This window comes from Hermetia illucens, chromosome 6, assembly GCF_905115235.1.
Source record: "Hermetia illucens chromosome 6, iHerIll2.2.curated.20191125, whole genome shotgun sequence".
Taxonomy (NCBI): Eukaryota; Metazoa; Arthropoda; class Insecta; order Diptera; family Stratiomyidae; genus Hermetia; species Hermetia illucens.
Window position 1 is genome coordinate 26,980,655 of NC_051854.1, and position 26,318 is coordinate 27,006,972.

The window sequence follows — 26,318 nt, forward strand, 5'->3', positions numbered from 1 at the left end:
TTAACTAATGTGTCCGGAAACACAATCTCTTCCGACAAAGAGGCTAAATTAAACGTAAATAATTGTTGCTCCTACATAACTAGCCCAGCCGATGCCATGTTGCGGTTACTGCAGAAAAAATAGCATTCTTCTGACCCTCAAGTTTTGGTTTTATGTTCAGGCTTACCACAGGTGGGTAGGTAGGTCAATATACATAAGTGGTCGCTCCGAAAGGATTAATTTGGTGCACAAATCCCACAGAGTACTCCTGCCTTTTAACAGCCCCGGCTATACGGGTACCTTCTTCGTAACCTCTGGATTATTCACCTGGCCTTTATTTTCTCGCCTTCGAGAAGATGCTTAACTGTCTTTTTAGGAACACTAAAGTAGCTAGCTTTAATTAATGTTGCCTTGTGTTAATTTATTGAATAAAAATGAACGTTGTTAGTAGTTATATCCGTTTGTAATCGATGGACTTCTAAACCTTTCGACCGATCGCCATGAAAATGAGTATACAATTAAACCTTTCCTAACGGACACCCCTATATACCGGACCCCTCCTAATTCCGGACAATATTTGTTGCACAGGCCTAGCGATGTGATTTTTAACCCAACAGTTCCTCTATTTAATGGACTCTCGGAATAACCGACGCGGACACAACAAATCTTTAATATATTCATTATGTCACATATTTTTACCTGTCGGATAGCAATAGCTGAGTTTTCTAATTTTCTCAGAAGTATATAATCGTTAGTTGGAATCTCGGAAAATCTCACATCTGGAACTGTTTATTTTTTTGGTGGACGACAAAGGAAGGGAAAGGTCCCGTCTTTAATCCGATTAAACAAATGTGACTGGTATTTCCGCTTAAAAAGTTATGACGCCCCAAAATTTATACTATTTTCATGCCAAAACGGTAGGGTTTAACTTTGAATCCCATCCCCCCAAGTGCAAAGGGGAGTATGAATAAGTAGCTCATCTCTCTCAAAGCCCGTTGAAAAATCGCAGGTATCATTTTCCCTTAAAATGTAATGGCGCGTCAAACGGCGGGTATTTTAATATCATCAAGGTAAGGTTTGGTTTGTCAGTGCCACAGTAAATAAAGGTGGTACGCAGAAGGAAGAACATCTAACATCGTTGAAAAATTGTGGCGGTCATCACCTATTGAAAAGTTTTAGCACCTTGAAAAGGAGCTATTTCTGTAAAATTAGTAAGCTCGTTTGTAGGACAATCGTCGTTGCGATGTGCAAGGAAGGTTACAGAGGGTGCCGCTTTGCTCCCTCAAATGCGTGGTGCGGAATAGGGCGCAGAGGCAGCATCTGATCTAGTCTCACTTGCTCTTCTCTCCTGGACAAGAAATTCATTCTTTGTATGTTAGCACCAAATCTTCTTTGGAGATAATCAATACAAGCCAACTGTCTCCGATAACTTACATTTTTTGGTAGACCAACACTACTCTGGACGGCTCATCAACCGACAATGATAAATATATTCCATGTGTAGGAACTTTTAAATCCTGACCCCCCATTAATTGTCCAGAATCTCGAAACCCTCAATCTTGCAAAAACAATTGTTCGGGATCTGAAAGAAAGTTGTGGCAAGCTGATTCCCCAACGATTGTGAAAGTGATCCTGACTTCTTTATGCAAAGTGGTTTATCGAAAATGACATTTGTGCCTTCGTGCATGACTCGGAGTCCAAACGCGAAAGCTCTGAGTAACGTATCTCTGAGTACCTTAAACTCAAGAAGGCGGGAATAAGCAGTCCAAACGATGTTGATTTTTTGTTTCAGAATTGAGGGTTCCTGTGTATGAATCCACTCGATGTGGAGCCGGAATAGAGAGCTTTCTTGCTCCCACCTTTATGGCCCACGAACCTCTCTTTCTCTGGGTTTAGTATCCAAGTGACCAAAAATGAAAGATGAAGACGGCTAACGATTAAACGCCTGCGAACATCATAGACCATGCTGCTTCCAGGGCAGAGGTGAAGCAGCGTCTGATGAGTTTCCTTTGCCCTGGACGAAACCCATAGTCATCTTAGTTTTTTTCCATGTTGAATGTATTTTTCGAATCCAAAGGGGTGGTTTACAAAGAGTTGATACCTCATGATGAACGCTGCTAACCACGTTGACGTAATGAAAGTCCTGATAAGGAGGGGAGGAGATTGCCACGGGCTGGGCTGCCCCACACCAATAGTCCGATCCACTGCGCCGCGTGACTTGGACTATCGGGTGAAACACGACTTAAAGCAGCTACCATAGTCTCCACTAAATTCTTTATTGGATTACTCTCTTGGTGGAATTTTAGAGCTTCGCTATGTGGAATGGAGAACGATCGAAATAACTCCTAATATAATCAAAGCCATTGCCTCCGAGACAATTTGTTTGGTGCACGCTTCTCGCTTGCTATATATGCGCTAGACCGTCACCGCTATGAATGAAGTCTACGTACTCAAACGTCAAGGACGCAGCATCTACGATTTCGATATATCTCCTTATTGATAGCATCAGGCCATACTTCATAGATGAAGAGAAGGACAGCTGAACCGTGTTCATTAGCTATCGTGATCTCCAAAATTGATGTCAGATGAACGGTTCATCTTTGAGTTTATCAGGCTTGGACTCGACATCTTGCATAGAAAGAACTGTAAGAATTGTCGCTTTGGCAAACTCGATTTATCGGGTATTTTGGTTCGATGGCACATTCACTACTTATCGTCTCTCGGTATTCGTAGAGGAAACAGCGATCTCATAGATAGTTCTTTAATATTCGCAAAAGTGAGACTAGAACGTGACAATAATTTTCCAGTGGCTCGAACATGTTGGGCAAAATTTATCAGTAAATTAAGCCTTACCGGGAAAACTATTTGCCGGCAGTGGCGGCTGTATATTCTTAGCTTGTGTGAATGCTACCCTACTTCTTCAATCGTATCAAGTGTGGATCGCTTCGCTCAGAAACCACATTGTTCTAGTGAAGGTTTCCCTCAGCTTTCTCTGTTATATCTGGTAGATAATCGGTAGATGTAAGGACATTGAGGGGAGCCGCTTGGAATTTTGAGAAAGTATACTTGTGGTCATTGGTCTGATCACTCAAGGATTCAGCAGCAAAGGTCAAGTCGGTGATAATTTTTTCGCAACTTGGATATTGAAATTTCAGAATAATACCGACATTTAGAGCAGCATACCTTGGCTGTCATCTCTAGAACTTGCTGTGGCACTTGTGTGCATAATCGCTTGCAGTCTGGAAACATGCTTGATTTCTTTCTTGTGCATCTTTTCTTTGAATACCTGACATCGCCCCAAATGAGATGCGTATACTGTGAATATCCCAACGACACAGCATTCTTCCGACTGGCTATGTCTAAATTCATCATGCTTGAAAAGTGTTCCTGCTGTGTTTTTTGGAAACCTCAGCTATGAGCACCTAAGCCCAGCACTTGAAACATCAGATCAAAATTGCCTTTCTTTGTATCCTGCGGATGTTAGGGTGATTAGCCATTTTACCTACAAGAAGCGGAATTTCATCGGATGTGATGCGGTTAAGAGCCGTGGTGTAGTGTTCCTTCTACCTCGTCAGCTGCTCATCATCATGGATGAGGAGTCAAATGTCATTCGGAGGATCATTGAAAGATTTGCGAGCACATGCAAGTTTTTTTGTGAAGAAGTATACATTTCTGAAATCATTGCATTCTCCGCTTCCCGGATCGGCGCAATAACAAATGTCGTTTTGTCACGGATTACGCTATGTCGAGCTTCGCGGGATTTTGCTCGTTACTGGCATATGAGGGCGTCACGCTCGCCATCAATCCCTTCGATACTACGATCCGCTTCGGAACGTGGCCGACGACCTACGTAGTACTCGAGAAAAGCGCATTTTTTGATGGCGACACAAAGCCGTCCAATCAGCAAGATAGCTCTCCCAATGTCGAGTGATAGTTGGATCATACAAGTAGTCGATGTTTAACCTGGGCGAGGTCGCAGCTCTCCAACCTTGCGTGAGGTCGCGTATGCAACATGGAAGCGAAAGTGACCGACCATCAGAAGGTGATTCTTTTCCAGGCCGATGTTAGTGCCTCCCATCATGTTACTTCGCTTAGGACCAGGATGCCCAGCTTATGTCGTTGGAATTCTCGCTCGAGTTGGACAAAGCAAGCATTTTGGGGACCCTCGATATCTTTGTCGAGGAACGTGCGTATATTTCAGAAACCAATCATGTTCCGTTTTCGCTAGCCAAAGGGCATTGCGGTGAGGTCCGAGGCGTTGTTGACGTTTCGGTAGTAGTAAATTTTCAAAATTTGGAGGTTGCTAGTAACTCACATTTGTATCGAAAATAGATACCTTGTCGAAAACTTGTCCTCTGAATGCTGATATCTCTGAAACGATCCTGCGAATTACCTCTGCTACTTTACTCACGAAAGCCAAACTGCGTGTGGGAATATTTTGAAATTTTTTTATTCGCCATTAAAGAATGTGTGACTTTGCAAAGCAGCAATTTTGTGAAGAGATGGGGTCGACTTCAGCTTTGGTTTTCAAGAAAACATTTCTTTGTCAGTATCAATTTATTGTATTAATTCTTGACAGCAGGCAAGGGTAGATGTATGGTCTAAAAAGCGGCCATAGCACGGTTTATTTGTTGTCATCTCGTATTTCGCCAAAAGATACTGAAATGGATCAGGTCCAACATTTTTCGCACATCTGCTTCGTGGGTTAACTGCCCTCAAAACTGAAGCAATTATTCCGGATCACACAGCTTTGCGGTTTGCTGCTGCTGGACAACATCACAGCTATTTTTGTGATATTTTATCATAAAGCAATATATACTTTTTTAAAAATTTGTTGACCCTTTACCCTGGAAGCATTCCGTTCATTCAGTGTATCTCTTACGTCATCGATGATAGTCATCAATTTCCAAAAATCTTATTATGTGGTTTTACCCATGAACGTACATAATGAGAGAGCATGCTAAGCATCTTATTGCGTTAAGGGTTCGCGTCAATATTGGCGAATATTCATGATTCACACTGATATAGATATGTACGTCACAATGCTCACACAGGTTCGAAATTATGCACTCCCATAAAGTACGTGCTCTCTCCTTTTACGATTATTAGCAGCAACATAATTTGATAGTGTACGTATCTAGGTGGAAAAGATAATGATCCGTTTCTAACAGATCTCTTGGATTACATATTTTTTATAGGCTTGGCTCAGATACTCCGCCATAAAACACAAAATGAGGCGCATTTGCCTGTTTCCGAAGTAACTTTTCCCATGGTTAATATTTCATGGATACTTAATTTCATTTGCATTATTCGACTTCAAGTGCAAGCATAATTCGCGAAATTGGATTAAATAGTCCATCTACAGTCTGGCTCGAACTAGATTATTTTGAATGTGTTGACCTACAGACGAATTAAAGGAAACTTAAATGTCAATAACTTCGTCACTGTCTTAGTAATCTAGAGACTGTGGTGTACTATGGCGCAGGGTGAGATTCAGTCGAAGATGACTTTAAACTAAAAGTACGTGAATGAGTAGCGTGGAATTTGGAATGAGATTTCTTTCAAAGTTAGTCATTTTAAAGCTTGAAAAGATACACACATTCTGCTAAGTGCATAAAGCTTAACCGTTTTAATGGCTATAAGACGCATCCATTGATTGTATCTATGTAAGAAAAAGAGGGAAGTTAGGAGGTTATAGATTCGAACTTCTGCATGTGCTGTTTTTGGGTATGCCGTGGGAAAATATCCTGTACCGGTCCGAGTTCACTCTCATTGTGGCTTTCTTTTCCTCAAGGAACCACGGAATAATTATTTCAGTTAAGGAAATTGCACACCAAACTATAGCTTTATGTAAATGCAAATGCCTTTAATGCCAGTTTCGATGATTGGTGCCAGCCCAGTAGCGCATGTTTTGTTTGTTGACGGAAAATGGGCTTCATCACTAAAAAAACAATAGCTTCCTTAAGAACGATTTTCTTCAGCGTGGCCAGGCGAGAGATCATCGACATCACCGTGGCATCTACTGACATCGCGGCTCTGGTCGAAGAGTATCAAACGATATCACACTCTCAGATCACAGACGCATTGATTTCTTAATGGGCATGTATCCACCTCCACCCACTCCATTTCGAAATCCGCGAAAGACAGATTGGATGATCTATTAAGTAGAATTGAGCGCCCGAGTCAAGATCCCCGGAAAGCGCACCAAATCCATTGCTGGAATTGAGAAGACAACTCAGATGATCACAACTAGCATGAGAGAAGCTTTCGAAGAAAGCTGTCCACTCAAGATGCCAAAGAAGGGAACAGAGGAGAACGACAAGGATGCTCCTCAATAGTGCTCTGAAACGTGGTTCAGACGCTAGCTGGAATCGCTATAAGGAGGCACAGAAGGCTCTAAAGAAGAGCATAAGCTCGGTTAAACGATCATCATGGAGACGCTTTTGCGAAGAGACTCTTGAGGCAACCTCAAAACTGAAGCGGATTCTGGTTAAAGAACGTAGCCAGAAACTGGGTTATTTACGTCTACAGAACGGGATGTATACAGGCAGCGATGAAGAAACCACAAACCATTTGCTTGAAGTGCATTTCCCAGGTAGCATACAAAATCGAACCTCGGGGCTAACAGATGCATACAGCCCTCAACCGAGAAACTGGAATCTGGCATGGAAAGTAGTATCACTGGAGCGAGTAAAATGGGCATTTAACTCGTTCCATAGATACAAGTCTGCAGGTCCGGATGGCATCATCCCTGCGCTAGTAATAGAGGGAATGGATGCCCTGGGTCTATACATTCGGAATATATATCGCGCATGTCTAGCACACGCTTATATTCCAATTAAATGGCGTGATGTGAAGGTGTTATTCATTCCCAAACCAGGAAAACCCACCTACACAGACGCAAAAAGCTTTCGACCAATCAGTCCAAGGTCTTTTCTACTAAAAGGACTAGAAAGACTGGTAGATCGGATCATAAAGGATACATACATTCCTAAGTGGCCACGTCACCATAAGCAACACGCCTACCAGAAAGGCAAATCCACGGAGACAGCACTTCATGAACTTCTGCAAAAATTGAAAAGGCGATGTCCGAAAAAGAATACGCCCTAGGCGCATTCATGGGCATCGAAGCTTCCTTCAATTATGCCTCATTCGCGGCAATTGGTGATGCGGCAAGACAGCATGGAATCGAACCGCTACTAATCAGTTGGATATTTCACATGTTAGAGTGGAGAAAAATCCACATATCGGTCGGCCAGAAGTCTATTGAAGCAGGATGTCTTAAGGGCTGCTCACAGGGAGGGGTTCTCTCTCCACTGTTATGGCTCTTGGTAATGGATACCCTGCTGTGGCTCCTCGAGGACAAAATAGTCTTCACGCAAGCATTTGCGGAGGACCTAGCCGTAATAATTACCGGCAAGTTTGTGGACACAGTATGTGACTGCTTGAATGCAACTCTGCATGAAATCCACGGTTGGTGCCTTCGCAATGGACTCACTGTGAACACTAGGAAGACTAGACTAGTTATGTTCACTAAGAACGTCAGGTGGGGCAGCTATACGCTACCCACCTTAGCAGGGGCGGAAATCCAACTGGCACAAACAGTCAAGTATTTAGGAGTACATTTCAACTCCAAGTTAATTTGGAGGCACCATATCCAGGAACAATATCAGAAATCCTGCAGATTGCTCTGGTGCTGTAGGAATGCGATAGGTAAGACCTGGGGACTTTCACCAAAATGGATACACTGGATGTATACATCTATAATAAAACTCATTTTGATGTATGCATGCATCGTCTGTTGGCCGAGACTGAACTTTGCTAACAGCAGGAAGCTGCTAACGTAGATTCAGAGACTTGGTTGCCTAAGTATTATTTGGAGCAATGAGTACTACGCCGACTGCAGAACTTGAAGCTATCCTGAATTTTCCTTCCGACGGGTGAGTCATGGAGGGCTTGTCGGGCGCAGGGATGTTCTCGGGGATTATAGAACTGGCTCGACCCCTCGGAAAAATGACGACCGTATTCCAGGGGGAGATATATGCCATTTCATTGGCAGCAGAAGAATGCCTGCGACAAAAATGGAGGGGTCGCACTGTTCGAATCTGTTCCGACAGTCGGGCGGCATTATCAGCACTAGACAGCAATGACATATCAAGCCAGTTGGTGTGGAGTTGTCATCAAAAAAGATTGGGGTGGTGGTTTTGGCTATGTGCAGCCAATGTGAGGAGGAGAAGGAGACGGCCCTGCATTTTTATGGAGATGCCCGGTCTCTTCAGATCTCAGACGAAGACATCTTGGTAAGGTTTTCTTCGATGAAGAATCTGCACACTCTCTGCTTCTGGAGAATGTTCTCAGATTCGCTAAAGCCTATGGCGGGAGGTCATTGAATAGGCGATTTACGTTGATAGTACAATGGGCCTAACAATGGCCTGAGTGCTTGGAACTGCGGCTCCCCCCAGTAAACTAAACTAACTAACTAACAGGAACGATTTCGAAAGGAACTTGATACGCGAGAATTGAAGTCGCGTTCAGAAAGTTCTTATATAATTGCCATCTTTTAAGGATAGAAATGAAGATCGCCAAGAAGACTTCTCCTCACTGAAGACCAGAAAGTTCAAAGGCCGTGGTGATCGCAATATTGAAGTTCTCGATGCCTCAATGTTCTCAGGTTATCTAATGGGCTGAGAGACTCCAACTCTTCTTCTTTTAACACTTGCAGTTTGTCTGAACGTAGTGACCAAATTAACAATTACTTTGCAGTCCTGAAAAGGCGCCTAGCCCCGTTGACGATTCCGAAAGGCGCACTGTGTTGCGCTCAAAGTAGGTCTCAACGGCAAAAGTACGTTCCTCACTACTCCAACAACGCATGATGGTGACTGAACTGTGTCGGGACAAAACTTCATAGTCCCGCCTCTCGAACGAGACCATTAGCGCTCTCCATTTTTAAATGTTGATAAAAATTTGAGGAAGCTGCCCCTCTTAAAATGTTATGGTGCTTCAAAGTGGGTCTTTCATATCATCATAATAATGTTTGAAGGAGGGGGACGAGATATGTACGAGGAAGTTGAAGGAAGGGGTCGAGGTATGTACGAGGAAGAGTCATAATTATCCCAGCTATTTCCTCAGGGGCGGGGTAGAGAATTCAACTTGCTTCTTTAATATTTCAAGAGGTCATGGAGGAGCAGAGCTTAATACTTCGTAAGACTCCTTCAAGAAAAGCTTAGTACTTGCGAGTTTGCACCGATAAAACTGCCCGGGGATTGGCAGTGCAATTTGATAATTTTCAGATTGATAGTGACATTGCCCAATTGACAATTGATAGCGCGATTGTTGAGGGATAGAACGCCAGCCTTTCAATTTCGTTGATCTGGGTTCGAATCATGGATGTCTGCGTTCGTCTTTGTGCTTGTCTCGTGAAGATCGATCGTGGATTTCCTCATTTCGGATGTAATTAAAACGTGTCATGTCACTAGTCCAACGCAACATTCTCGTCTACATTACCGCAAGACGTCGTTCATTGTCTTTTGTAGTCGGCCAACACTCAGAACCATAGAGAGCGACAGGACGGACGACATTGCATGTTTGTAGTGTAGTCATGATAACATACGTTGAGGTGCATGATATTCAGCGCGTGATCCTATGTATGTAGATGTTATAGGGTAGTAGTTATACCATCGAAAAATGAATCCGCGCGATATGAACATGAATTTCCGAAAAGCTTCTAAGGCTGGATTGCCTATAAATTAGCAATAAAACCTCCCTGAGGATCCCGTGTATTCGGATATCGATTGGGGGAAAGCGAGAAGAGATAAATTATTATCTAGTACAATTTTCAACTCCATACAGAAGAGAAGATATATGGGGTCATGACTATATTTATATAAGATTGGAGCTACACTTTAACCAGATTCTTTTTTAAAGAAAAGTTTTATTTTTTTTATAGTTCGGCAACTGCAGTAATTTCACCTACTAAAACTCGACGTTGATTACTTTTGCATTACCTACGTTTTCCCGTATTCATGAAAATGCTTACTCTTGCTATCTCGGGATTACTCACCTCCATGAAAACTGCCGTCAATAAAAGCATTAACTGCAAAGTCGGACGCAATAAAAACTACCTTATTCCAACATGACGTGTTAATTATTTCGATAATGATTTCTTGTGTATGTGAACGCGAGAGAGCGAAACTCTGCAGCAGTAGTCTAGGTCATTTTTTTGGCTCAAAAAAGATTATGGCTATGAGTAAATGTGTAAACAAAATTTATCTTCTTCCTGCACTATGAGAATAGTTGGGAATATGGATTAATATTACAAAGATAAAATGTTTTTACAGCGATTAATCGTGGAAGATATGCATTACATACACTCGTAAATGTAATGCACACAATCATAAAGATTTATGTGTGGTTATCACCGAAGCGCTAATTCAGAATGTGATGTGGTGGGTTATCGCTTTTTTGTGGTTTTAATTCCATTGCTTAATACGTTTGGATAGTTGCGATTGGTGTGGAGGGGAATGTGCATTTGAAGGCTATTTAAGTTAGTTTACAAAAGGCGTGGCGGATATAATTCGAACACAAGGATTGCAGACATAAAAAATTTATTATATTTTGAATTTTAAAGCCACCATGTCAATTTCACCTTGCAGTTCAGCAGCAGCTTGTTTTGGTATTGTTAGTAAATTGTGAAAGACATTAAACAACTTTGAATGTTGAGAAGGATGTCGGGAGCCTTTGCGGATGGTTTGGATTCGACACTTGTCTAATCATCCGAATATCACTACAAATTTGTAAGCGTCAATACCAGCATACATCTTGATGTCATCTAAGTACATCAGGCCTCTCAGTTCGCACTTAATACGTGGGTCATGTTTTATTGCGAAGCCCTCTAGCATCAGTCAGTAGCCATGGAAGGGGGTTCAGTGCTGTGCAAACCAAAGGGAACTCAACAAATCCTACTGGATGATGCCACTCCGTATACGGATGCAATCCCTCGATCATGTTTGTTTGATTTTTCGCTACATTTTTTTTTTGGGGTAGGGTAGGTCATTGCATTTACGCACAGTGTTGAACTCCCGGTTCGATACGTCCAACTAAATACCTCCCCATCTTCAGAGAGCTAGCCTGGAACCGTCTGTCACATTACTTCGGGCTAGTCCCCGAACTCTCCCGCCTTGCGGAGCCTTCAAATCAGGGAGTTCCTTTCACCAACGGGAGGAGACAGGAGGAAGGGAAGTATCAATTCTAGGAACCCCCTGCCATCCGGCTCCTCTACCGGACGAGCTCTATTTTCTTAGCAACGAGAAGGGCCCGAACTTAATGGGCAACACGGCTCCACCTGTCACCACTCCTCAGCATCTCTTCGACAATGTTGTCTGGAGAGAGATCCCCTGTGTTTAAATAGAGCTGCTGACGAACCCCATCCTAGCTTCCACAAGAAAAAAAGTGTGGTGGGCGTCGTCCACAACTCCATTGCAAAACACACAATTCGGAGATCGCGCCTTTCCAATCTTGTGCAAGTAAGACTGAAAACTTCCATGACCACTTAAAAATTGTGTAAGGAAATAGTCAGTCGCACCATGCTTCCAATTCAGCCACGCACTTAAGTTGCCGATGAGTCGCGCAGTCCATCTGCCTCTAGTTTAAGAGCTGCCACTCGTCTAGAGTGTGTTGCCGTTCTTCGCGAGCAACCACCTCCCTTGGCTCATCTCCCTTACGCTTGTATATGGCTTGACGCTCCTTAGCAAGGTGGGCAACGGGGATCACTCCCGCGATCACCATCACTGTCGGTTCAGAGACAGTGCGGTACGCAGACGCCATCCACAAAGCTCCCCGTCTCTGTACTTGCGCGAGACGTTTACGATATACCTCCTTGTTAAGAGCATCAGTCCATGCCTCTGCGCCGTAGAGCAGGGCAGACTGCGTTGAACTCATCAGCAGACGTCGCCTGCTAGACGTAGGACCCCCAATGTTTGCCATTAGTCTACTTAACGCGGAAACTTCGGCTGCAGCCCTGCTCGCTGCTGCTTTGATTTGTTCAAAAAAGCTCATCTTTGAGTCAAGAGTCAACCCGAGGTACTTTGCCGCTGATTTTGATTCGATTATCGACTCAATTTTTCGCTACATGGGATTAAGGCGCCTGATCAGTGCAGCCATGCACGCATGTGTTGACAGGAAATTTTTATGAGCTGCACTTAGGTGCTGGCGAAAGGATTTCAATTTCATACAGTTTCTCGGGACACTTGGCAAACCACCACCACCACCACAAAACCAATCAACGTTGCATCTCCAAGAGGCGAAAACCACACTCCAGCATACATAATTTTCTACAGCAGGAGCCCCAATAAGGAACGCTGTCTTAATTTATTTATCCGACTCGACCTCCGCTTCGTGTGACCCTCCATAGGTCTAGCTAAGTAGTCACGGTCACCCAGCTTAGCTAAAATCCTCTAATACAATTCCAATAGTGTTTTGAAGATAGATAGGGCTATATGAAGAGTAACTTCGGTGTGAGGTCAAGTTCTGTCTTTTCCATTGGCCGGAAAACACTCCTGTCATCCTACCAATTCTTTTTGTAGGTTTGTATCTAGACCTTGAAGGGTATTATAATAGAACACTTCACTTGACGGCAATACCAGTGTAGGCAAAGTTACATGAAAACCACCCTCACATGGTCTTAGCAACCCAAATTGAAAGTTTTGAAAGTTCCCGAAAATTTGTTATCTTTAATATGTCTACAGATCTCTCATAGTTCCTCATCAACAACACTAGGGATCGAGAAAACAATCTGTGGAAACGGTAGTGAAGGTCCACCCTCTTCCTGCTGTGGAAAAGGTGTGTTTATTTTCAACCAGCGTCACGGAACTTGAAGTGTTTTTTGCCCAAATAACACATCGTTCAATAAGTCCCGGGACTAGCGTAGAAATGGCGCTAATAATGCCATTTATATACCAAGGTTCAGAAGTACCAACCTTCAGATAAGATGTGTCAAAACTTGATGTAATTCGAAACATAACCAAGAAAGCTATAGTGGTTAAACTGACGCTACCTTTGCAATCGTGAAAAAATGGTCCAAAACGAGTTTCGTGTGTCGATAAAACATTGTTTTCTAATGGGGAAAAAACAGTGTTCAAGCTCAGCAATGGCTTGAAAAACGTTATCCGGCCTCTACTCCGTCGAAAACAACCATTTGTCGGTGGTTTTCGACTTGAAACGCGGTCGTGCTGATACAAATGATGCGGAACGTTCGCGTCGGCCAAATGAGGGAGTAACTCCCGAAAACACCAAGCAAGTATTGAAAATCGTGATGGGTGACCGTAAAATGAAAGTGCGCGAGATAACTAAGATGGTGAACATATCAACTGGTAGTGCATTTACTATTTTGCACCAAAAATTGGCTATGAAAAAGGTTTTTTCCAAATGGCTGCCGCGTTTGCTCACAATGGAACGAAAGCAACAACGTATCAATGATTCGGAGAGCTGTTTGGCACTGTTTACTCGCAATAAACAGGATTTTTTGCGTCGATATGTGACAGTGGATGAAACATGGATTCACCATTTCACTCCGGAGTCAAGTCGGCAATCAGCTGAATCGCGTACGACCGGTAAAAGCCGCCTGAAGCGTCCAAAAACACAACAGTCGGCCGGCAAAGTGATGGCGTCCGTATTCTGGGATGCGAATGGTATAATTTTCATTGACTACCTCGAAAAAGGAAAAACCATCAATAGCGACTACTACATGGTGTTATTGGATCGTTTGAAGGCCGAAATAGCGAAAAAACGCCCACACATGAAGAAGAAGAAAGTCATCTTTCATCAAGACAAGGCACCGCGCCACAAGTTAATCAAAACGATGACCAAATTCAACGAATTAGGCTTCCAACTGCTTCCTTATCCTCCGTACTCGCCGGATCTGGCCCCCAGCGACTGCTGGCTCTTTGCGGATTTCAAAAAGATCCTCCAGGGAAAAAGATTTGGCTCAAATGAGAAGGTGATCGCTGCTACTGAGGCTCATTTTGAGTCAAAAGACAAATCGTTCTACAAACATGGCATTGAAAAGTTAGAGAAGCGTTGGAATGATTGTATAACCCTTGAAGGAGATTATGTTGATGAATAATAAAGAATTTTGCCGATAAAATGTTGTTTTCATAGTTAGTCCCGGGACTTATTGAACGATGTGTTATCTTGTTCATTACAGGCAATATCGTTTGTATTAACCCCAAGATGCAGCTTCCTGTAGCACGTCGTTTGCTTATTTATATGTAATTTTTCGAGTGTTCCGGTATCTTTCCCCGGTGGACCAATTATCCCCTTACTTTTTTTATTATTCACGAAGTGCCCTCGATTGTTCTGCGAACATACTTGCGTTTTCTAATTTTATGCTTTAACTCTCTTCTCCTCCAACGTTCTTTTCAACTTGCCGCGAATACTATCCGCTGCCTTCTCGGCTCACCTCCCTTTCTTTGTGTTTGCCTAATGCGGCTGACACTATCGATGAATGTTGGTATAGAACACATTTCCTTTTTTAGAAATATTTATTATTTCCGAGCCCTTTCTCTTCTTTTTGCTCAATTCTATACATTGTCCGGAATTCTGAGGCCGCAATCGAGGGAATCACTGACATTCACTCTACAGCTTTCCTTGGTGAAGAGGCCATTGTTTTCTTGAGGGTTTGCTTATAGTCTAAGGGCTCAATGATATCAGTGTCCGGGATCTCACTTGCCCCCTTCTAAAAGCCGTTAGTACTGGGTTTTTGAAACTCTGCAGAGTAGTAAGTAGCTAATACTAATGCGTAAGTTGCGGACCCGGCAAGAAACACAAGCTTTCAACTTAGCAAATTAGTATTAAATCAATAGTCTCTTAGCTAAAATATGGATCTATGGGAACCTGATGAAGCTGGACGAGAATTGCTTTCTGATTTTCCCGTCCCAGATGAAACCGTAACAATTGGTTTTACAGATCACTTTGCCGGTTATATCCACAAAACATGCTGAGTCCTACGAAACGGAGATAATAAGAATAGTGAAGTCCTGGCTGGAAAGGGTTGATTGCTCGTTGATGGAATGGTACTGTATCCGCCGTCCATAAGGGCAGAGACGCCGACACGTTTGCAGAAGTGAAAGAAGATAAACTCTGTTCACTGCCTGTTTGTTCTGAAGGTCTGTGTTTAGAACATTAATAATAATAATAATCGTTAGCATAAGAATCCATATTGGATCAGCGCCTTGAAGTGTGTTAGAGCACTTCATTCAAGACTGTATCTGTACACTACAGTACACTGTAGGAGGCAATGTGGTCAGCATTGCGCTCGCCCGAGATTATTACTCTGATTTGACTCAGGTATTCATTCACAGCTTAGTCGACTAGTACCTGACGTCAAACTACGATACAAATCCCTCTGCCAACAGTGAGATTTGAACCGAGCCCTTCAGGACGACAGCCTTATGCTTTAATCACTCAGCTATCCGGACGCAGAACATTGGATGAGCGTTAATTGTAACAGGCATTATTCCAATCCACCTATTTATATGAGGAAATACCTAAATTGTGCAGGAGGAAAGGAATGGACTCATCGGTTACGTGCGCGGAATATAGGCGTGCAGCAAGGTCGGAGTAGTGCAAATACTGTTCACGTAGATGGGAAAAGTCTCTCATTGGACAGAAGACACACAAAAACACAACAAGGGGGAATCCCTATTATTAAGAAATTGATGAAACGCAGTCCCAGAAAGAAGGACAAATACCATTTTACTCAATTCCTCTTTGAAGACGGAGGCTTTTATCGACAGTATCTATATTACTTTGGATTGAATATTGTTCTAAATTGTTTGAAATATGGTACCACAGTAGATGACTCAAAATACGTGCTGGTCCATTGTTCCAGTTTCGTGGTTGAGAAATAACTCTTTGCATCAACCTGGTTCGCGTGGTGGGTTTTGGAAAGAATCGCCAGAACACAGAAGCCGCACGGTTCTTCCCAGTCTTGGCCTCCTCGTGGGTATGGTGGTCGGTGTAAAATAGCCCTCAATAACATCAGTAGCTGCCATGACAGTACGCCAGCATTTTGGCGAAGGAATCAGGCAGCATGGTTCCGCAAGCTTGATGCCAATTTCCATTAGCCAATTATATGGCTAAACTAAATCATTTACTGACAGAGATAACCCGCAACCTAGAATGATCGCTTTACACCACAATCTTCTAAGTGGCGGTAGGAAATTCCTTATCGATCTTCATTTATGACTACAAATAGGCGACAAATAGACATAAGTTTGGGATTTCGGCCAACGTTTTCTTTGCGTTTTCTTATTGCAGATATCAGCACTCTCATTTTAGGCGCAGACTTCCTGTGTCGCTATGGGCTGCTAGTGGATCTACATAACAAATCTCTCATTGGCCCCCAAGCCTTTCTTAGATCAGGAAGAATTTCAATCTGCTTGCCCAACGTTCTTTCCATCGTTTTAGAAGACGTTTCCGACTCACGTAGTCGCGCACTTCTTCAAAAAATAACGCAACATCACTACCGAGAGTAGCCTCTTTGAACCCGTTAAGCATGATCTAAGGTGCGTCCATTACGTGGCAAGGGATCGAAGAACATCTTAAGCAAAGTATTTTCAGACCTTCAGACAGCTGTTTGTTTTCGCCATTTCACATGGTTCTTAAACCCAATGGCGAATGGAAATTTTGTGATGATTCCAGGTAGATACCCCATTCCACTTATCCAGCATTTTGGGCACTCTATCGCAGAATGCCATATTTTCCAATTTTAGCCTTAGTCAAGGCATGTCATCAAATTCTTGCAGCTCCCAAAGACCCTCTAACAAGGGCAATATGCACTTCTTTCCGATTCTTCGAGTTCACTAGGATGACTTTTGCAATGTGGCGTAAGACTTTCAGAAATTCATCGCGTCCTCCCCTGACTCTGAGCACTTAAAGCACTTCGAGCGCTTTTGTCAACGTCTCCTGGATCCAGGTCTAACACTTAATGTTGAGAACTGCAAATTTTTACAACCGCACGTGAAATTCCTCGGCCACCAGATAAACGCTGAAGGTATCCAACCGGACCGAGTCAAAGAGCAATAAATTTTAAGCTTCCTGCTTCCGAAAACGGTTAAGGAACTGAGAAGGGTTCTTGGACATGTTCTACAAACGTTTCTTGCCCAAGCCGCCCATCATCAATTGATCTTTAACGCTTACCTACCTGAATCGAAGATCAAAAACTTGCAGCCGTTGAACTAACTGAACCCCGCTCAACGGAACTACAGTCTATACGATCATGAGTTATTAGCCGCGGATCTCACAATAAAATATTTCACGGGCCATAAGCCACTCATTTTTGCTTTGCAATAGAAGCCCGACAAACCGTCTCCTCACCAACTTCGGCACCTGAGCTTTATCAGCCACATCAATTCTGACATGGGTCGCGTGCTGCAGAGGTCAAGATTTCCACCGCCGATGATTTGGCGGCGCAGGAGAACGATGCAGTTTTTCAGAGAATCAGGATAACCTCGAAATACTCATTTAAGGAGTTTCCTATATTCGGCCCAACGTCTAGTCTATACTGCGAGATGTCACACAAACAACGAACGCTATATATTTCGAATTATTTCACGCCGTTCACGATTTAGCAAACCTAGGTATCTGGCTAGTTACGGTAAACTATATCTGGTCGTTTATCAACAAGGACATTAATTCTTGGGCTAGACAGTGCACCACATAGCAGAAATTCAAAACAACGAAACATGTGAGAAAAAAATGGAGTCCTCCCTTTCCTTTAGGAACACTTATCGACCTCAAATCCCACATGATAATCACGTACCACCTGCACCACAATGGGGTGCCTTAGAGATGGCAGAAGACGTTGAATGCTGTTATAACGGTCCAAGATAACCCTTTTTGGTCGCATTTTCTGTCACTGATTCTACTTGGCAGTCAATCGGAAAGAAATTACTGCAAGCTCCTCGTAGCTGGTATACGGAGAGGCCTGGGATTTTCTAGCGACTCTTACTTGACAAAGTCAAACTGTAACACCCCTGAGTTGCTGCGTCTGCTCAAGGGCGTAGCGTGTAAGGTGAACCAGCCAACCACGCGAAAAACGTGGCCGACGAAAACCGCTACGGCTATCTTATGAGGACCAATAGGAGTTCCTCTAGTGGGATCGATATCAATTCAGTCTCGACGTCGCAGGTACGCTCAAGACAGTATTTGAAGTTCCTTATTAAGGCAGGTCTAAATCGGACACCTATTGTTGTGCCGTTAGTAATGAGAAAGAGTTGGGGACACCCACAACCGCTACAAGTGAGATATCTCCCGTAGGCATTTTTTTCGTTTTTCACGTGTGTCCGAAAAAATATATGAATTTCACTTTTATTTATTCGGTGACTCCAACCTCTGATCTTTTGATCTTGTCTTTGATAGATCAATCTAGGCTGACCCTGACCAATATGCGAGGCCAGATAAAAGCAGCAGGATCACTCTCAAGACCATTCGACATTAACAACGGTCTACGACAAGGGGATGCCCTATCATGCGTCCTCTTTAACCTGGCCCTCGAGAAAGTGATCCTTGATGCTGAGGTAAATTCAAGAGGTACGATCCTCTTTAAGTCCACCTGGCCTATGCTGACGATATCGATATCATGGGAAGAACCACCCGAGACGTACAAACTGCCTTCATCCAGATCGAGCAGGCGGCGCGAGATCTTGGCCTGCACATCAATGAAGGCAAGGCAAAATATATGGTGGCAACGTCAGCATCGAAGACGAATCAACCAACAACATCAAACCGCACTGGTCGAACAGGAAGGATAAGGATAGGAGAATACAACTTTGAGACCGCTAGGGTCGAAAATTACAACCGATAACAGCTACGATGATGAAATCCGCGCACGGTTGTTGTCAGCCAACAGAGCCTATTTCAGCTTACAAAGACTGTTCCGCTCGAAACGTCGCACCATAGGGTCAAAGCTCTTACTGTACAAGGCTATAATCTTGCCAGTGCTCATGTATTCCTCGGAAACTTGGGTTCTTAGCAAGAACAATTGCAAACTCTTGGCCGCGTTCGAGAGAAGAATCCTCCGAAGAATGTTTGGCCCCCTACATGAGGATGGACGATTCCGTAGCCTACACAATGACGAAATCTATGAGCGATACCATGACCGTCCGGTTATGGATAAAATCCGGCTTAATAGGTTACGGTGGGCGGGTCACTTAATCCGTATGGATGAGGATGATCCCACCCGGAAAGTCTATAAGGGCAATATCTATGGTAGAAAAAGAAGACGAGGCAGACCCTGCCTAAGATGGAGCGATGACGTAGGTCAGGACACCAGACAGCTTTTAGGGATATCGAATTGGTGGACCTCGGCGCAAAACCGGGATGCCTGGAGTTCCTTATTAAGGCAGGCCTAGACCGGATATCGGTTGTTGCGCCGTTGATGATGATGATGAATCCTCAAAAACACAGTGCCCAATTAGGTACAATCTTTCTACTTTCATTATTCATTAGGGCCGAAATGGAGTTACAAAATATGCTTCTTAGATAAAGACCCACCTGTAGGGATAAATTAAATACCCGCAAGTACACTCACGCCTACATAAATACCTAAAATTCTTATGTGAACTCGTTTGCTAACAACTTTTCCATTCTCTTTCAGTGTAAGGATCGACGTGAATTCATTTCCCTGAAGCCGTGGAAATCATCAAGCGTAAGTGTCCCTGAAGGGAAATAATTACAGCATCCAGTAATGCAACTGCATAAATACATAATTATGAATCGTGTTACCAATCGTTAGCTTGAGGGTCTGCTTCAGCGCGAATAAGTTTTTAAAAGCCTCTCAAAAGCGATTATGCAAATGTAGGATGTAGACTTTCAGGACTTCGCCAATGTATCTGCAGCGCAGATTGTCAAGTATCTGCAATATCTATCTGCTGCCGATAATTGCATCGCCTACATGGAAGAATTGAGTACTTATATCTAGGGGTTACCTGAATAGCATTCCGCAAGACATGCCAGCAATATTAATGAATGCCATAATAGCAGACAACACAAATCACGCACCTTCCCGAAAGCGTACGGTTGATTGTTGATACATGAAATCAATTTATTTATACACTTTTTATTTATACTTTCAATTTGTCCTACACAAGCCCCAAGCAGAGGCTCTCATGCCTTAAACAAATCCCCCTAACGCGGTTTCGTGGATCACACAATGCTAAGCTGTCGATTACGCTCTAAACAATTTTTAATCTCGCCCAGAAGGTGAACGCGTGGAGAACGGGAAAGGTGAATGGGTTTCCCGTTCTGAATCACGCAATGGATTCCTAGTTTGATGTGGGGGATTGCAGAAGGAATAAATACACATTATCCACCATATCGGGTGACTTTCAAACAGAGATGCAGCAGGGGTGTGCCAACAGCTTGTCGGCCTTTGGGAAGAGCTCTTTAATGGAATTTCTATTTTTAAAAGTGAAGCATATGCTCTATCGATAATGATAGGGGACGATTGCCACAGTGGTGGGTTGAAGTTGTTTACGTGCAGAGGAAATAGTTTAAACTTTAAAAAAGTTAGTTCGCACCACATGTATCTTAGATACTCTACGATTATTCGTCTTTGGGTTTGGGGTTGGTCACACATGTTGAGCACTAATGCCTGGGAAAATTTGGGAGCTTTTCCTTCATTTTAAAACTTTATGCCCTAGACCTCCAACAGAACTCCTCAGTTCCACCCTATGTGCCACAAAATGAAAGTATCTTCACAGTATTCAGACTATAATTTCCGACTGATAATGTAGAATGATACAAATATAGATTCGTTCACTCCAATATTGAGTGACGCAGTGTGATAATAGTGGCATAGTCATGGTAGCAAAGGAGGAGCAAAAAAGAATCCAAATGGGAAGCACATAAAAATAATCAACCGCTGGGTCGGTGGATTTGTGCTCACGCTATGGCATGTCTCACTTTGTGATTGCGACCTGTTCAGGTGACGGAAATAATGGTATACTCGTACCTATTTTAATGCAAGAGGTAACTGAACTAGTAATTGAGGCTGTACGCGATGTGCTACATTATCACTTTTATTTAATTTATGTGGCTACATATGCAGGGCATACTCATAGAATTCGTGATGAAAAATATTCAACTTTTTCCTAGGTAAATTGTTGTGCCAGGTGCAAAGTGTTTTCTTTTCAATTTTTTCTTTTATTATTCGTTTTTGTGCCTTAGCATAAAGAGAGTTATGAGAAATCACATCCTTTTGAAGACCTATTCTTATTTCTATCATTTTAATTTGTAATTTCATATGCAGCACTTTTATTGATAAACGAGCTTAGAAATTTGCAACGAATTTCGATAATAATCTCGATTACCTCCATTGCAGCATCGAAAAGAGGTAAAAAAAGTTAAGGGCACGGCTGCATAATAGGATTTGTCAAGCGTTTCCCAAACTTCAGACATGTTACCGTGGACCGTTGCAAACCATTACCACTTTTTTATTTGCAGTATCACACCCGGCAGTCATCACAAAACATGTACAACTTATAGTCATCGCGGAAGCTGATGGCGGAGATTAGTCGGATGCTGAAGGTATCAAAGGCACCATTCCTTACTATCTCAAGAATGGTTTCCGCATTCCAGCCAAAGTACTCTTTTTCACCTTTAGCCTGAAGTCTTCGTCGAGATTTAGAAAAAAACTAAAACGCATTTGAAGTTGGTCAATTGCATAGGCTAAGTATTCGCAGGCTTCTGCATCTCCAACAACTCCAAGAATTCTATATCATACCAATGATAAGGTTCCGCGTTGATAGTCCATTTATATGTCGATACTCCAACACGTCACTCGGCGATCGTCACGGTGCACGATCTAAAGAATGCGGAGATATACCGTAGAAACTTTGTTTGGAACGTCATTGTTTGCTTGATCCAAATCAGCCTTCACAGTCTTACCGAATTGTACAAAAAATATGATTACCAATGACGGATGGAATGCTGTACACAGGACGGCCTCAATCTCTTTTGAGAAAGTAGAAAGAATGAGCTGCTATAATTTTAACGGAAACGTAACACCCATGAATCTCAGAGAGTAGTTGGGAAATCTCATACCTTATAAACAGTATTTCCTATTAGCTCAATGCATCTTAGACTCCAGTGAGATTGTGACTAGCCTTTGAATTATGAATTAGAAATGCACTCAAATTCTTCCCTGCGGAAAAGACGACTAACAGTAATTTGTGGGTAATCATCATCATCAACCGCGCAACAACCGGTCTAGGCTTGCCTTAATAAGGAACTCCAGACATCCCGGTTTTGCGCCGAGGTCCACCAATCCGATATCCCTAAAAGCTGTCTGGCGCCCTGACCTATGCCATCGTTCCATCTTAGGCAGGGTCTGCCTCGTCTTCTTTTTCTACCATAGATATTGCCCTTATAGACTTTCCGTGCTGGATCATCCTCATCCATACGGATTAAGTGACCCGCCCACCGTAACCTATTGAGCCGGATTTTATCCGCAACTTGACGGTCATGGTATCGCTCATAGATTTCGTCATTATGTAAGCTATGGAATCGTCCATCCTCATGTAGGGGATCAAAAATTCTTCGGAGGATTCTTCTCTTGAACGTGGCCAAGAGTTCGCAATTTTTCTTGCTAAGAACCCAAGTCTCCGACGAATACATGAGGACTGGCAAGATCATTGTCTTGTACAGTAAGAGCTTTGATCCTATGGTAAGACGTTTCGAGCGGGACAATGCCTCTGTCAATTTCGAAAATACTCTACTCCCTAATCACTAACAGCACCTCGAATAGAAATTGATCTCACGGCTACGAATTTTGGCAATCGAAAAGCTTCTCGATGACATTGCAAACTGAACATTGTAAGGTTACACGGGGGTAAATGGTAGGACTTTGGAGAGCACCCCTCTCCCTCTTGCGGCGGTGTATTATTATATTTCAGGAAATCGAGAGAAAGTGAGCAACCACGAACAGAATACTGACTCCGAGATTCAGGTCCAGAATGAGGAACATTTGAATTGTATAATGCTCCTCACCAAACGGAGACGCCCAATACAGAGGAGAAGGAGACTTAATGAGTAATTTAATGTAGTCTAGGGTAGACTTTTTATAGGTGATATTGGAATCGTGATCGGTTATGCGAAAGTCTTCGACAATGTTGTCAACGATCCTCAGAATGTTCGCTATATTCAACTCGAGCAAGAATTCCAACGATATAAGCTGAACATTCTGGGTCTAAACGACGTGAGATAGTGGGAGTCTGGAGAGTACTTTTTTCCCTTCGCCTTCGTAAATTCACTCTCGGGTTGCTTCTAAGGCTACCGGAAGGCGTGCTTTTTCGACATGGGAGCCGAGTTCTGACTACAAGATTCCGGTCCAGGTTAAGGAACATTTATATAGACTTCCGGCATTGTGGAGAAGGATGCCTTCTACTATCACTTACACGCAGAGGAGGCTTTCTAAAGGTGACATTGTGATCATGATCGGTGTTTTGAATGCCAAGGTGGGCTCTGACAACACCTTGCTCGGATATGTGATGGGGAAGTACAGTTCTGACGATCGTAATAATAATGCTTGGAAGCTTTCGTTGCAGCTTCCACCGCCTCGCCATAGGTGGCACTCTCTTCGAGCGCAGAACTTGTCATAAGCTCAGTTGGATTTCAATCGACCAATAGACTACGAGCAATCAGATTGATGGCAGCAGTAGATTTAGAAGTTGTCTTCTGGATGTGTGTAACAAGAGGACTGCTGACATCAGTCTCGAAAGCCATCTGATGTTCGCTTACTTTCGCTTGTGTGTTGCATTCGCCACTTATCACAGGGTTGGAGAACTTCGGCGCCCCAAGTTTAACATCTATCATTTGTATAAAGCAGCTGTCGCTCCACAGTGCGAGAGCTATTTTGCCAATCAGACGGTAGATACAATGAGTAATCTGTCTGAAAATATCAATGAGCATTGGGCCGCCGTCGAAAACGCTCTTTTCTTGGGTGCTACGTAGGTCATCGGTCACGTCCCGTAGGGACATCGTAAGATCTGGCTGGTCGCGGAATCGTGGAAGGCGATTGATGAACGGAAACGAAGGAAGGCTCTTTTGACCTCTGTGAGTAATGGCGGGCATGACATGCTCGATACCGTGCGAAATCCCGGGAAGTTGAACGTAGAGTGCGCCGTGATAAAAAGAATTTGTTATTGTACTGGTCAAAGAAGCGCAAGATGCCGCAGACTGCATTGATTTGCTGGTGGCCGCAAAACTTTCGATAGTCCTGTGCAGACTCCTAATCCACGAAGACGAGCGGCTGAATAGATGGAAGAAACATTTCACTACGATTCTAAATCGTCTCACATACGATGGAATTCCGCCTCTTATGGATGAAATGGCTAGTCAATAGAGCATGCGAATACCTTTCCTTCAGGAAAAAGGAATCATCGCGGCGTCACTCAAACGGAGTAAAGTCGCTGGGATTGACGGTCTCTCCGCAGAGTCATTTATCGCTGCACCTGCTGTTTCTACAGATCTGCTACTTCCGCTCATGCGGAAATCCTGAGGATCCGAGATGATTCCCAGAGACTGGAGGAAGTGGATGATGATTAAGGTTCCAAAGAAGGGCACACGTTTCGAATGCAACATTTGAAGGGGTATCTGCGTCTTGTGTGCCGTTGCAAAGATCAGAGAACATCTTGAAAACTGGCTGGCTTCCACCACATCGTTACCCTACGGATCATTTAGGGACAATGCGCGGAGTTTAGATTTCGCTTCACCTACTCTTCATCGATTTTGATGAGACTTTTGGAAACTTCAACAAGAATGTACCGAAGTGTCCTACGCAGAAGGGACATTCGCGAGAGACTAATAGCTATTATCAGAACGGCTGTGTGGGTGTAGCACATTAAAAACGATCGTCACTGTTACTCGAAAGATGCAAGACTTCGTAAACAACTATCTGCAGCGTATTATTTATGCACGCTGGCCCGATACTATTTCAAACGAAGAACTTGGTCGGTGGATCGATCACACATTAAGAGGGGCTGACAGTTGTACCTACTCTCTCAAAATGGCCAACGTGTGAATTGCCTTAAAGGCGCAGGGCGCAGATCAGTAGAAGAGGAGGGCGGATGTCGCAAGAAGTCCTGGAGGCAGTTGAAGCGCACTTCATCGCACCGCGATCGATTGCACGTGGGTATGGTTGACGCGCTATACCCCACAAGAGGTGGATACCAACTATATATATATGATCCAGCTGATCAGATGACAGCTGTCTGAATGATGAGTATTGGATTACTGTTGAAAGTGCTCTTTTCTGAAAGGATTGAAGACTATTGATCGCGACGAGTGTTGATGAAGGTAAAGCCCTTGAGCTTTGATAACTGAAGATATCACGGTATTGCAGCGTTGGGTTTGCCATAACAAAAGAAAATTCACTATTGCGTTGAATAGAGGAGTGCTCAGAGACTTTGCCTCTCTTTCACTTCATACACAAGACCTTTATAGCTACTTGATTGCCGGTCAGAATAGCTATGTTACGCTTGGGACCATGCCATCGACAGGCTTCCACTATCGGCAGTACTTCCGCTTGGAATACACCGGCGAATACTGACAGACCGTATGACTTGGTTACAGTCTGTGTATCCTAGAAAACTCCCACACCGGCTCCACAGGACATCACAGTCAAGTTTCTCGTGATGTTCGTCTTGCATGTGACGTAGTTCGTGGGAAATTCCCGGTTCCCATCCGGACTTACGTAGTCTCACAGCACTGCATACTACAGCGTATTTAATGTGGAGGTTTAGGGAGAGGATTTGTAGAATTATATTGCTTTTAAAGGTTTTGTGTAAACATACAAACTGTCTGTTTGTCCGTCACACGCGTTTTTCGCGGAGACGGTTGTAGCGATTGACACCAAATTTGGTAGAAAGGTGGGAACTGTGAACGCTCACGCATATAGTGAGTTACATCCTTTTACGATGAATTTAAGGGGGGGGAGTCCCCATACATGCAAAAGGGGAGTGTAAATTTTTTTTCGCCAAATCTAGTCATGTTGGTTATCACTGCCACTATATGGTGCCTAGGCTTCGAAATACTCTCCATACCGATACCTGTTCAAATAAAGTTAATAATAGTACATTACTATAAGTTTTAGTAATTGACAGGAACACCCCCCTTAAGTTCACCCTAGAATTACGAAATTTTGCAGCAATGTAAGCTACAGCATAGAGCATGATCCTGCCAGTGTGAAAATCTAGCTGTTACTAACAAAGTTATAATAGGTCAAAGCTGTCACTTCTGCGCAAATTCAAGACTTTGAATGTCAATATCACTTGAGAGGATAT

The 26,318-nt window shown here is 43.3% G+C and overlaps 1 protein-coding gene across 1 annotated transcript in view; it reads left to right on the plus strand.

Annotated features, from left to right (window-relative positions):
* The window catches only part of LOC119658849 (TBC1 domain family member whacked), a 121,676-nt gene that overhangs the window by 10,962 nt on the left and 84,396 nt on the right, over window positions 1–26,318 (plus strand). The window contains exon 2 of the mRNA XM_038066599.1: window positions 19,634–19,684. The gene's annotated coding sequence lies outside the window, so the exon portion shown is untranslated. The remainder of the gene's footprint in view (window positions 1–19,633; window positions 19,685–26,318) is intronic.